Genomic DNA, 10,138 nt, shown 5'->3' with positions numbered 1-10,138 from the left:
ATACTTTGAATTTACACTTTGAACTTACAGTTTGAATTCACACTTCGAATTTACACTTCAAATTCACACTTTGAATTTATACACTGAATTCATACTTTGAATTTATACTTCGAATTCATACTTTGAATTCATCCTTTGAGTTCACAAAGGTTGTGACACAAAGTTTACCACTGTCCCTTTCTTCCTCTCCTTTCTTTCAAGAGAAGGGAAGAGTGTGGTTTTATGGGAATAAACTCAAAGGAGGCTTCGATATTCCCGGACCTGCCAACCTTCAATCAGGGCTTTGCAGGCAGGTGTTAAAAGTGATATTTTGGGTTGTAGTTTGTGCCCTGCAACCAGCACTGAAGCAGAACTGGCCACAACTTGTTGGTTTTTTCCCAACAAAAGGTGCTGTTTTGCCTAAACCGTGGAATTCTGTGGGATACAGGGGGATTTTCAGCCTGCTCCGTTCCTCATTTCCAGAAGGCACGAACGTTTCATTATGACAAGGCACTAATTTTGCTTTGACTTAACTGTTTGCTTTTCTACAGCCCCTTGAAACACGAATTTCAACTGCATTATGACAGACGTGCTTGACAGCCTGCTCTGGCCAATATTTCAAGTTACACTGCAATGTTTTGACCGTATCAAAATCAAATTTCAGCACGTTTTTGAAATGTGCAACGCCAGGGGAACAAACCACCTCAGTGGGTTTTTTTTACAAGTGTCAATGATAGAGTGAAACTGGATGTTTGATGTTAAAACATTTTTTTTTTTTTTAAATTAAAAAGAAAATTTATCAGAATTTTGTCCCAGGATGAGCATTTAGCTTTTGAGCAGATTTAGCACTCTGTACAATCTATGCACAGACACTGGAAAAACAGTTTCTAGAACCCTATTCCCCAGTTATATATAATGAAATATAGGCTCAGTCCTGGTATTTTTTACCTGAATTCCTGGCTGAAGGTGCATTAGGGTTAACAAGGGTATTTCCACCTCCTCCAGTGGGTTTTGGGGAACTTCCATTCCTCCAGGATTCAGGGCACGGAGCAGCTTCCATGTCATTCATGGATTGTGATCATTGCCTGCCAGGAATATCAAATCAAGACATTTCCTTCTAAAAATCCTCACGGAATGAAATCATTCCACAGCGTGTCCAAACAATTAAAAAATCAAAATCATGAACAAAGAAGCCCAGCCCTCCCATTTTGTGTTCTAATCAAGTCCCACGCACATAAATTCTGGTATAAAACCATCCCAAGAAAGAAAAGCACTGAATTCCTGTTAAACCAGAAAGTTATGGGTCTCCCCAGTGCAAAATATGGACCAACACACTGAAAAAAAAGGTAATGACAAGACCTGTGAGGTAACTACTTTTAGTTTGCAAAAAAAAGACTGTTTGCCATTATATTATTACCTTGTAGCACCTCCAGAGCTGGGAGCTTTTCAACATTTTCTCTGATTTCACCCTGAACCTTCCTTTTGAGGCTGATCACCTTTGCCATGTGTTTCGTGTGGATTTGAGTTGTGGCAGAGGGTTTTTCTGCATTGATGAAGCTTAAAACAACAGAACTGTTTTTAAACAAACAAACAAACAAACAAAAAAACCCCCTGCATTTCTAAGCAATTTGCTGAGACCAGGAATAATAAAAAAAGGATCTGGGACCAGGCTGGGATGATTTCTGGTGATGCAGTGACAGGACAAGGGGGAATGGCTTCAAACTGAGGGAGTGCAGGGTTAGATGGGATATTAGGAAGGAATTCTTCCCTGTGAGGCCCTGGCACGGGTTTCCCAAAGAAGCTGTGGCTGCCCCTGGATCCCTGGAAGTGTCCAAGGCCAGGTTGGATGGTTGGATAAACTTGGAGCAACCTGGGCTAGTGGAAGGTGTCCCTGCCCATGGCAGGGGGGTGGAATGAGATGATCTTTAAGGTCCCTTCCAACCCAAACCATTCCATGATTCTATGACTGGTCTCTGACACTGCAAACATCTCAGTAACAGCCTCTGAGGTGCAAAGAATCCACAGAAACTGCTTTCACGGTGGCTTTTTGGAGAAGATGGAGACCAGCTGCTCATAGTCCATTACACATTTTCTGGGATGCCTTTCCAGGAGGGAAGGTAGCCCAGTGAAGGTGGCCAATTACCAAGGGGTTTTCCTGTATTTACATTACAATAGATCCTGCCAAGTGATTAGATATCAACCTGAACAAGGGCCTTTGGACAGCCCTGAATGCTGGAACACGAGTCCAAGCGCAGGAAATGGGCTGGTGGGTCATTAGGTGGTGTGTTTGCAATACACTGATAAATTAACTCACTTGCCAAGATGTTTGTGTGGTGGGATTACTCCTGTGTAGTGCTATTCTTGCTGCACAAAGGCCCAGCCAAGCAGGAGACGTGACAGTAGCAAGAACAGTTTAGAAAGCCCTGGCAAAAATACCTGGAAGTGCTCGGATGTCAGTAAAGGCAGGGAAATGGTTTCTTTCACAGGGGGCTGTGAACCAGGGGATCTTGTTCCATTGTAAAAATGACAACGATCTCTTTTTCTTTCTTTTTCTTTTTCTTTCTTTCTTTCTCTCTTTCTCTCTCTCTCCTTCTTTCTTTCTTTCTCTCTATCTTTTGCTTTCTTTCACTCTTTCTTTCTTTCTTTCTCTCTTTCCCTTTCTTTCACTCTTTCTTTCTTTCTCTCTTTCTTTTTCTTTCTTTCTCTCTTTCCCTTTCTTTCTTTTTCTTTCTCTCTTTCTCTTTCTCTCTTTCTCTCTTTTGCTTTCTCTCTTTCTCTCTTTTACTTTCTCTCTTTCTCTCTTTCTTTTACTTTCTCTCTTTCTTTTTCTCCCTTTCTTTCTCTCTTTCTTTTTCTCTTTTTCTTTCTCTCTTTCTCTCTTTCTTTTACTTTCTCTCTTTCTTTTTCTCCCTTTCTTTCTCTCTTTCTTTTTCTCTTTTTCTTTCTCTCTTTCTCTCTTTCTTTTACTTTCTCTCTTTCTTTTTCTCCCTTTCTTTCTCTCTTTCTTTTTCTCTTTTTCTTTCTCTCTTTCTCTCTTTTTCTTTCTCTCTTTCTCTCTTTTTCTTTCTCTCTTTCTTTTTCTTTCTTTCTCTCTTTCTCTCTTTTTCTTTCTCTCTTTCTCTCTTTTTCTTTCTCTCTTTCTTTTTCTTTCTTTCTCTCTTTCTCTCTTTTTCTTTCTCTCTTTCTCTCTTTTTCTTTCTCTCTTTCTTTTTCTTTCTTTCTCTCTTTCTCTCTTTTTCTTTCTCCCTTTCTTTTTCTTTCTTTCTCTCTTTTTCTTTCTCTCTCTCTCTCTTTTTCTTTCTCTCTTTCTTTTTCTTTCTTTCTCTCTCTCTTTTTCTTTCTCTCTTTCTTTTTCTTTCTTTCTCTCTTTTTCTTTCTCTCTTTCTTTTTCTTTCTTTCTCTCTTTCTCTCTTTTTCTTTCTCTCTTTCTCTCTTTCTTTCTCTCTTTCTCTCTTTTTCTTTCTCTCTTTCTCTCTTTCTTTCTCTCTTTCTCTCTTTTTCTTTCTCTCTTTCTCTCTTTCTTTCTCTCTTTCCTTCTTTCTTTCTTTTCTTTTTCTTCCTTCCTTTCTTCTTCCTTCCTTCCTTTCTTTCTTTCCTTTCTTCCTTCCTTCTTTCCTTCTTCCTTTCCTTCTTTCTTCACTCCCTCCCTCTCTTCCTTCCTTTCTTCATTTTTTCCTTTCTTTCTTGAAAACCAGCACCTGAGGTGCATTGAGTATCACAAAAACAGACAGAGTCACTGACTGAAAGAAACTCTCTGGGTCATGAACTGGTTGGTGGTTTTGTTCTGTTTTTCCCTCAAGTCCTGGAATGAGGTAACTGGATAAACCACAACAAAACTCGAGTCATTTCTTCAAGAAACGTGTCTGAGTCGACAAATAAGATGAGGAAATGAGCTCAGTTCCGTAATTAAAAGTTCTACTGATTTAAGACACCCAACAATTAGCTGGTAATTAAGGTTTTTCACATCAGTGTATTAAGATTAATGAAAATTCTGTGTCTACCTGTGAATATCTACTACTGATTTCCTGTTTACTTTACTGTTTATCATGGAATTACAGAATGGTTTGGGTTGGAAGGGACATTAAAGCCCATCCAGTGCCACCCCCTGCCATGGGCAGGGACACCTTCCACTGGCCCAGGTTGCTCCAGCCTGGCCTTGGACACTTCCAGGGATCCAGGGGCAGCCACAGCTTCTCTGGGCAACCTGTGCTGGTCCCTCCCCACCCTCTCATCCAAGAATTCCTTCCTGATATCTCATCTAAACCTACCCCTTAAGACTTTCCCCTTCTTCCTTTATTTTTAGAGGAAGACACCAAATATCTCCTGTTAATTCACAGTTCCCTTTGCCACGTGTCTCACAAGAAGGTTTTTGTCTGTGAGAATGGTGGGCCAGGGCAAAGTGTTTCATGAGTACCAGGAGCAGCTCAAAGAAGAGCTGAAAACCCATCCTTTAATTTTTCTCCCTATCTAAGACATCATCTCTTCCTTTCATGCCTTGCTTTCCCGTGCAGCATGAGGAATACGTTCTTTTTCACTCGTTTTCTTAAAAATTATTCATATATCTTGGTCCACCATGCTCCTATTATCCACATTTCCTATTCTTACCACCAGATGGGCACCTGGTCACGTTGATTCCCAGTTTAATTCGGATCATCCTTCCCAATTCTTCTGCCCACGGCATCAGAAGACGGGTTTAAACCTGCTGAGGCTTGATCCTGCCCAAGCATAAATCAGAGGAGCTCAACTGAAGTTTCTTCACAGCAGCTCTAGATAAGTTTCCCCCCTTTACAGCCAGTTTGTTAAACAGTTTTCTATAAACTCAAACATCTGAATGGGCTTAAAATGCTCTACAGAGAAGAAAGGCAGGATACACCAACCTCCCTCCTTTTTTTTTTTCTTTTTTTTTCCTGGGGGAAAAGCTTGTTAATTTTATTTTCTGCTTTAAGCACGAGGAAAACACATTAATTTCATTAGCTGCCACCCAAAAGATCTCTGGTAAGCAAACTGTCACAAAGCAGAGTGAATAAAAAGAGTGAATCAATGCAGAGATTTGATCTGTTAAGAGCACATGTATATACCTTACATCTATGTGTGGAGGTATCAAAGGGTGAAATTCTGGCTTGATTGACTTTACCGAGGTCAGGATTTCACCCATAAGCTCATTAATATCGTCGATACTCCCAAATCTATTATAGAGCTTTTAACTAAAAGGCCTCCAGAGCAAAAGAGAATCGAAGTCGTGGGAGTTCTGCCCCCTTAAGAGGGATGGCAACCCGCGGGATGTCTGAGGGAGTTCTCGAGTCAAGGACAATCCGTTTTACTTTTAAAACGCCCTTAATCACCGGTATCGATCAAGGCTCCCTAATGGGGGTGCTCTGGGATCCATCCCGCCTCGGGGATGTCGCCGCTTCCCCGGCAATTCCAGCTGGATCAGGCCGCCTTTGTGATGCGTGTCAGCTCCAGCTCATCGCTCCCAGCCCTGCCCCGGGAGGCTGGCAGAGCAATCCCACACTTCCACCCCTCACCCAGCCGCCTGTTGGGTTTATTTGGACACATTTCAAAGGGCTGAGAGCTTGTCCCGTGGAAAACAGGGGAGAACAAAAGTCCAAGGAGCGCCAACGAGCCTTGGAAAACAGAGTTGGGACTCAGAATTGCTGATGCCTTCGGTGCTTTGGAAATAGGGTGGGGTTTGAGGTGAGGGGGCTGATGAGGAGCATTTGGGGTTGTTCAGCCTGGAAAGAGGAGGTTTTGGGGTGACCTAATTGTGGCCTTCCAGTGCCACAAGAAAGATGCAGAGAGACTATTTCCAAGGGCCTGGAGTGACAGGACAAGGGGGAATGGCTTCAAATTGAATGATGGTAGGTGACAGTGTTACCCAAAACAGGGCAAACTAAGCCAAAATTCTCTACTCCAAACTTACATCTACTTAAAGATATTTCTCATCTTCTTCTTTTTTTTTCTAATAAAAGTGAATATTTTTGGCTTCTTTCCATCTAGTGAAGAAAAAGAGCTGTGAATAGACTTTTACAAGGGCCTGGAGTGGCAGGACAAAGAGGAATGGCTTCAAACTGCCAGAGGGCAGGATTAGATGGGATACTGGGAAGGAATTCCTTCTTAGGAGGGTGGTGAGGCCCTGGCCCAGGTTGCCCAGAGAAGCTGTGGCTGCCCCTGGATCCCTGGAAGTGTCCAAGGCCGGGTTGGATGTGCCTTGGAGCAACCTGGGCTGGTGGAAGGTGTCCCTGCCCATGGCAGGGGTGGCACTGGATGATTTTCAATGACCCTTCCAACCCAAATTATTCCATGATTCTATGATTTGTCTCATGGAAAACTCAGTGAAATGGAAGCAAATGTCTTCTAACAGCTGAATCCAGGGAAAACAACTTGTTCTTTTGGCTGATGATAACGTGGCAGAAACAACCTCTAAACAAACTTGATGATGAAGCTGGTAATGAACTAAATGAATTTACTAAGGGGGACCACAGGGTTGGGGTTTCTTCCATAATATTTAGCATTAATGTTAACAACTGTTAATAAATTAGGAGATGAGAGAAGAGAGGGATGGCAGCGAGCCAGGCAGAGGGAAATAACCTTTAAACACCCAAGATCTCCAATCTGTGAAAGAAGGACAGGGAGCTCACATTTCCCACAGTTGTGAGCTGAACAAACAAATCCCCCGTGGGTCCCAAAGGGCCTGGCTGCACACAGGAGCCCTGGGGCCTCTGCACCTCAGCCTTGACCTAAATACAGGGGGGAGAGAAGTGCAGGGATGAGAAAAGTGAGGGGAAAGACCTACAGGGGAGCTCCCTGGAACACGGTGTCCAGTTTGGAGTTGGGTTATTTGGGCCTGGCCACATAAGGATCATGGAATCCCAGAATGGTTTGGGTTGGAAGGGACCTTAAGGATCATCCAGTGCCACCCCCTGCCATGGGCAGGGACACCTTCCACTAGCCCAGGTTGCTCCAAACCCCATCCAGCCTGGCCTTGGAGACTTTCAGGGATCCAGGGGCAGCCACAGCTTCTCTGGGATTTCTATCCCAAGCCCTCCCCATCCTCACAGGGAAGAATTTCTTCCCAAAATTTAATCTAGCCCTGCCCTCCTTCAGCTTCAGGCCTCTCATCCTATCTCCACCTGCCCTTGGGAAAAGTCCCTCTCCAGCCTTCTTGTAGCCCCTTGAGGCACTGAAAGGCTGCTATAAAGTCTCCCTGGATTCTTAAATGCTCTTTCAAAATATCCTCTCTTCTCATGGTTCAAGACATCAAAGAGGGCCAAGTCAACAATCATAACAACTTAATAATCATAGGTTTTTACACCACTGGTAGCTTGCTCTCTCTCTCTTTATAAATAAAGATTGACAAAACACAGAACACAATTAAAATTTCTTGATGATATGTCTTCAGTTTGCTCTCACCACACCCCTACATCTGGATTTGTCTGAAGGTTTTGAAATACTCTGTGCACCAAGGAACCTAAAACTTTGCCAGACTCATTCAGCCCATCTCTCTAACAGTTATGACAACTGATATAAAGGAAAGTCAAGGAATAAACGGCCTGATTTGGTCTGACAGAGTACAAACAAATGAGCTCCTGTGATAAGAACTGAACAGTGACAATTAGAAGAGCTGCTAAGAAATCCCTTTGAGTGGGTTGTCCCATCAGCAGCAAAAAGCTCCAGGGCCCCTGGGAGGCAAAGGGTTCAGTATTTAAACTCAGATACAGATCAGAGAATGAATCATAAAATCATGGAATGGTTTGGGCTGGAAAGCACCTTAAAGATCATCCAGTTCCACGCCCCTGCCATGGGCAGGGGCACCTTCCACTAGCCCAGGTTGCTCCAAGCCCTGTCCAACCCTCCCCTAAATCAGCCTGAGATGCCAGAGCTGACTGTCAACAGCAGGGCACAGACACTGAGAGCCCCTGGAGCTGGTCACAAACTGCAGCCTGGGGTGGGGAACTCAGGGTTCCAAATTATGTTCCAAAGCCACAGCTCACACCTGGGGCCCATGGGCAGCTCAGATGTGGCAGAGCACCATAACACTTATTTCTGAGTACAGGAATCACAGCATCCCAGAATCCCTGAGGTTGGAAAAGTCCTCCAAGATCATCCAGTCCCCCCTGTGCCCCATCCCCACCTTGTCCCCCAGCCCAGAGCACTGAGTGCCACGGCCAGGCCTTCCTGGGACACCTCCAGGGCTGGGCACTCCAAACCTCCCTGGGCAGCCCCTGCCAAGGCCTCACCACCCTTTCCAGCAGGAAATTCCTCCTCCTGTCCAACCTGAGCCTCCCCTGGCACAGCTGGAGGCTGTTCCCTCTCCTCCTCTCCCTTGTTCCCTGGCAGCAGAGCCCGACCCCCCCCCGGCTCCCCCCTCCTGTCAGGGGGTTGCAGAGCCAGAAGGTCCCCCCTGAACCTCCTTTTCTCCAGGCTGAGCCCCCCCAGCTCCCTCAGCCCCTCCTGCTGCTCCAGCCCCTTCCCCAGCTTCACCAGGAAACACTCCCTGTGTCCAGGACAGGATGAATCTGCATCCCAGCTCAGTGCCATCTACAAATCCGTCTTCCCCATCCAAAGGAAAAGAATATCTCAGTGGAGGACGATCTGAATTATCTGCTACACCTGATTTAAACTTCACTGTACTCCATGGGAGCCAACTCCAACTCAGGTTTCACCTGAATGCCTGTGGAAAAAGCCACCTACAGCTCCCTGTAGGTCAATCCCAAAGGATGCAGCCAATAGCTCCTTTCCTATTTAAACCCAGCCTGAATTGGGTATTAACTACCTGCTGTGTTTGGCAGATCTCTTATTCCTAAAATAAATAACTGTATGAAAAGTCATAAACTCTATACTGGACTTTTTCATTAAAAAAAAATAATCAAAAAATAGAAAAAAAAATCAAAGTACTGTCAGGATTTGAGCAGCCTCACTTATTGCAGTAAATCTGGCTTCCACAGCTGTTCCTGCTGTACTGTGTCCTTCAGCCAAGAGTAGCTGCAGTCCAACATTTCCTCCTTAGGTTATCCCTCACCCAGAGCAAAGCCAAGTGAGTTTTGGACAGGACTCGCATGCTAGAAATTATGAATGTGCTCTTATTAGAGCAGGTTGCATGTTTTACATTAAACAGCCATTCAAATAACAATCCAGCAAAATGCTGGTGGATATGAGAGTTACTTTGGCTAAAAGAACACGTTTTTCTTCCAGTCTCCATCAAAACTCACCCATATCTATCACTCCGAGGATCTGAGGATGTTAATGAAGATTTTGCTTAAACTTGGTTGAGCTCCTTCCCTGGTGCCAGATCCTGTTCTCCTGTTTCATAGTTGCACCAGTTCAGAAATTGCCTGGTTCTCACTGGGGACGAGCCTTTTACAGGTTCCACTGCAGCTCATAAAAGAGGGGGGAAAAGCAGGAAAAAAAGAGAAAAAAAAAAAAAAGAGGGGAAAAAAAAAAAGGGAAAGCAGCATTTTCTCCTCCTGCCTGTTAAAAACTTGCCTATGCTGAGTTGAGACCCACAGAGTGTCTCATAAAGTGGTTTGGTTTCATACCATCCCAGAATGGTTTGGGTTGGAGGGGACCTTAAGGACCATCCAGTGCCACCCCCTGCCATGGGCAGGGACACCTTCCACCAGCCCAGGTTGCTCCAAGCCCCATCCAACCTGGCCTTGGACACTTCCAGGGATCCAGGGGCAGCCACAGCTTCTCTGGGAATTCTATCCCAAGCCCTCCCCACCCTCACAGGGAAGAATTCCTTCCCAATATCCCTCTGTCAGTGTGAATCCATTCCCCCTTGTCCTGTCACTCCAGGCCCTTTTGAGAAGTCCCTCTCCAAGTCAAACCCTGAAAGAAAGATTTCCTATAAAACCCAGAGAATTTCGGTGTTCCAGCAGAATTCCATACCTTGTTCTGAATTCAAAACCAGGCCTGGCAAGCTGGTTAAATGAAGTTAAAGATTAGCAATGTTGCCATCATGTGGCTGCTCTCAGCAAAGGCTCAGGGCATGAGCCTGAATTTATTAATCACCAGAAAGCAGATTGCACCTGGATTCTGCTGTTAAAATGAAGAGACAGCAATTGAAGTTGTTGCCATTACAGAATAGAATTAGCCCTTTGTTACAGTAGTTGCACAGCAAGAATGTGTGTACAATAAATAAGGTTATAACACCCCTTCC

The sequence above is a fragment of the Chiroxiphia lanceolata genome, chromosome 2 (assembly GCF_009829145.1).
Source record: "Chiroxiphia lanceolata isolate bChiLan1 chromosome 2, bChiLan1.pri, whole genome shotgun sequence".
NCBI classification, from domain to species: Eukaryota; Metazoa; Chordata; class Aves; order Passeriformes; family Pipridae; genus Chiroxiphia; species Chiroxiphia lanceolata.
This window is presented reverse-complemented; position numbering follows the sequence as displayed.